Genomic DNA, 4,400 nt, shown 5'->3' on the forward strand with positions numbered 1-4,400 from the left:
ACAATGGTTATCAACAACTAATCCCACAAAACCTAGTTGAAACTTGACATCTGATAGTGTTGGTAGTCCCCACTCGTAACTACCCCATAAATCTCCATATCCCGAAAATATAATGGGAACAAAAAGAGAAACGAGAAAGGGAAACAGGGAACCCACGAAGGCAACCAGTAGGGAACGACGATATCGCGAACGGGGAAGCGCGCTCGATGCTAAAGAAGGACTACCGTAAGAGCAGGCAACAAGCACGGCGGTCGGAACAACTGCCGCCGTAACCACGCGACAAGAGCAGCGGCGGCGACGGGCGGAGACGACGGCAAAGAACAAACAATGCGCGACGAGGGTTTGCCCACAACAGAGAGAAACAAGAAACAGATCTCAAAACAGATCAAAAGGTATTACAAAACATTAGAAGTATAAGCACTAAACTGAAAAAAGAAAAAAACATAAAGGGAAACCGGAAACAGGAAATCACGCGAGAAGCCGTGCGCGCGCCAAGTGTCACACGCGGAGCGCATCCGAAAAGTCTCGGGAGCGCTCCGCACGTGACACTTGGCGCACGCGGAGCGCTCCCCGACTAATCGTTGTGGGAAGCGCTCCTCAATTAGTGATTTCGCCGTGTTGAGGACGCGGGTGGAGATGCTCTAAGATCATTAAGTTGGATGGGCTGAGGCAGTCCCACTTAAGCCCACCCCCGCCTGCAGCCTGACCGGCGTGGTGACTCTATCCTCCCGTGCAGAGGAAGGGTTTCTATTAATTGCTCATCTAATTTCTCCGCCCTACCCAGATCGTCCGTGTCTTCCAGTCCAGAGCCGCCGCCGCCGGGAACAGAGCACCGTCGCGACGCCGCCGGAAAATTGCCGCCAGAGCCCGCTCCAGAGTAAATCCTATCGGCTCTTTCCGTCCATTCTCTCCTTTGGTTTAAGCCGGTAGATCCGTATATATAGATCGCCGGAGCAGTTGTTTCTTCTTGCGCCATATCCGTCGCCCCATCTGCGTTCTTCTCCGTAATCACTGGAGCTTTTCTTTGGTTTCAGACCGCACCTTCTACTGCTGGGCTTTGAGCTCATAAGCATGTTGCTTTTTATATTTAGCGAATTTTCCGTCTTAGGTTTGTGTAGATTTTACAATTAAAATGGTTATAATACTATCTTTTACATTTTAGATACGTGTAAATGATACTTAACAATAGATTTTTCATAGCGTCAAGGGGCGCAACAATTTGTTAGTGCAAAGATATGGGGAACCAGCACCGACGATCTTTGTCATAGAGGAACATAACACCAAAATATCACCCGGAGTGATTTCTTAGCAGACCCCTTTTCTTCTTTTTCGAGCGCTGTACTAATGTTTGATTCTTCTTGGCTTTTCCTGTCAGCGAGCAATCAGCATGCCGGGCAGCATCGGCGTGACCGCCTTCGACGACCTGCCTGAGTGGCTCGTCCTCGACGAGATCCTTGTCCGCTTGCCGCCCAAGGACGTACTCCGCTGCCGTGCCGTTCGCAAGTCGTGGCGCAGCGGCACATCCACTCACGCGTTCATCCTCGGACACCGCCGTCACCAGCCCTCGCTCCCCATCATCCAACACAAATTGGGCATATGCCGCGTCGTCAGAGGCTCCAATGATCTAAAGATACGGCCTGTCATCCGGTATGATGACTCCTTTGAAAAGTTCCATCTCCAAGCCGCCTGTGATGGCCTCCTCATCGTGTCGCAGCAAGCCAATTTCTTCATCTGCAATCCAGCCACCCTCAAGTGTGCTTCCCTGCCACGTCCTCCACTACGACCATGCTTCAGTTTCATTGACATAGTCGGCTTCTACCGGCACCCCACATCTGGAGAACACCGGATACTCTGGGTGTCATACACGATACCCATTAGGATTTACAACGCATTTCAGTTGCCTGATTACTTTATCCTCACGGTGGGATCGAGCTAGCCAAGATGCATCCAATGGCCGACAGTTTCGAAACAAAAGTATCTTCCAGCTACCCCGTCTGCCGACTGTCCGCCAGTCCACCATCGTGGTAGCCTGCACTGGCTAATGGGCCTCAACATAATAGTATTTGACACCGTAGCCGAGACATTCCGGCAGATGAGCCACCCAACACAGTTGGGTGATATGGTGTCATTGTTGGATATGGGCGACGCCCTTGCTTTGTGCCACACCGCCCCTGACTGCGCCGCATTAGATGTTTGGGTGTTGCAGGACTATGATGCCGGGACCTGGGGTTTTCGCTTCCAGATTGACCTGTTAGGGATGGAGGCATCACCACCGATTAATTGGATGTTCCAATTTATCCCTAGGATGGCTCTGATCAATGAGCGTGAGCTGTTGATCCAGCGGCATATTTACAGTCTGTTGCATTGTGACATTGATGGTGTCTTTTTAGGTAATGTGGAAAGCGAGGAGCGTTTAGCCTGCTGGACACTTACTCGGCATTGCCTCCAAGAGAGCCTGATTTCACTTCCATTGTTTGAGATGCAAGAAGAAGAAGCTGTGAACCAGGAGCCTCCATTATTCTCCATTGTGTTATAAAGATGCCGCGCTGGCGTGCTCCATGTTAATGCTTTGGACTAGTTGTCGGCTGTGCCCTTAGAGTATCTGTTCCATATGGGCCATGCTTGTATTCTTACCATTCAGTACTTCAATGTTGTAATTTCTGAACAATGGAGTATATCTATAGAATCGTTCTACTGTTCTCCCCTCCCCTGTTTACTTTTAGCTTGCAATGTTAAAAACAACGAATGGCGTGGTTGCAGTTTGGAATGGCCGATTCCTCAATGAGATGTTATGGCATTTTTGTTGTTGAAATGGATACTATAGATATTCCTTTCTGTAGCTAAATATTTTGATGTTTCATGTTCAGTGCACACATTGGTCCTATTGCTTTTGGCATCTGGTCGCGTGACTCTTTGTGTAGATGTCTTTTTTCAGGTATATTTGAGAAGCTGGCTGTGATTTTGTGCTCGCCATGGTTTTCTCTCTGATTGTTAGTTTGTTACACTACAGCAGCAAGTAATTTGATCACTACTACTGTTTTGTGTCTGATGTTGCTGCTTCAATTCAGCTATTGTTAAAAAGAAACCGGCAAGAACTTTCTTTCATTGACTAACCATTCGGAGAAAGGAGCTTTGCTGTTGCTTTTGTGTCCAGGATTTCCTTTCTTTTGGAAGGAATAGTTTACAACATGTGGTATCTTAATCATCATCTTGTAGTGATGTAGTCTGCTGGATGGCTGGTGATAGTGGTGCCTTGAGGACCCGTGTTGCAGGTAAAAATGTCCATTCGGACTACCAAACGCATCAAAGCTGCATCTGCGCTCATGCTGTGCGGACCCATCAATGGTTTTGTGTTTGATTGTTAATCCAGTATACATGCATTGTCAAAAAAAATTTGCTACGAACTACTCCCTCTGTTCCTAAATATTTGTCTTTTTAGAGATTTCAAATGGACTACCACATACGGATGTATATAGACATATCTTAGAGTGTAGATTCACTCATTTTGCTCCGTATGTAATCACTGTTAAACCACGTCCATATCTACATGACCGGCGCATATCTACATGGCTAGCGCATCGTAGGAGTTGCTTAGGTAGTTAGAGTATAATGTTTATCTCATGTACTTCTTATCTCTACCTCCTTTCTTTATCTCCAAGTATGTAATCTCAACCGTATGTATGCGCTGTTATGGGAGGTGCGCCCCATCTATATAACACGTAACCATCGGCCTGAGAGGGCAAGACGTTCCGCTAGTTCGCACATGGTATCAGAGCCTCATCTCTTCCCATCTACTGAGATCCCATCTACCGAGCCTAGCCATGTCTTCCTCCTCCTCCTCTGGTGCTTCCCAAACCACCCTTAATGGACAGGTCACCGAGAAGCTTACACGCACGAACTACGTGCTCTGGCGCACGCAGGTCACCCCTCATCTGCGCGGCGCCGGCGTCTTCGGCTACGTCGACGGCACCACACCGGAGCCGGCCATGCTTCATGTCACCAAGGATAAGGATGGCAAAGAAAGCACTGCGCCCAACCCTCTCCACCCCATCTGGGTTCGGGAGGATCAATAGGTGTTGGGCTACTTGCTCAGCACCCTCTCCAAGGAGGTTCTCATCGCGGTGACCACGGTCACCACGGCGCACGCGCTCTGGACAGCGGTGGCAGGTATGTTTTCCTCGCAGTCCATGAGCCGCGTGAATAATATCAGGACGGCGCTCATCAACGCGCAGAAGGGCAACGAGTCGGTTGCCGCATACTTCGCCTCCCTCCGTGGTCTCGTCCACGAGCTTGCCGCGGCCGGGAAGGCCATCCAGGACGACGAACTCATCTCCTACATCATCCACGACCCCGACATCGACTACCAGCCCCTCGTCTCCGCCCTCGACGCACGCGTCACA

The 4,400-nt window shown here is 49.4% G+C and overlaps 1 pseudogene; it reads left to right on the forward strand.

Moving 5' to 3' along the window:
- Positions 1–678: 678 nt before the first annotated feature.
- On the forward strand, positions 679–2,704 carry LOC123082917 (F-box/LRR-repeat protein At2g43260-like; annotated as a pseudogene).
- Positions 2,705–4,400: the final 1,696 nt, after the last annotated feature.

Source organism: Triticum aestivum, chromosome 4A, assembly GCF_018294505.1.
Source record: "Triticum aestivum cultivar Chinese Spring chromosome 4A, IWGSC CS RefSeq v2.1, whole genome shotgun sequence".
Taxonomy (NCBI): Eukaryota; Viridiplantae; Streptophyta; class Magnoliopsida; order Poales; family Poaceae; genus Triticum; species Triticum aestivum.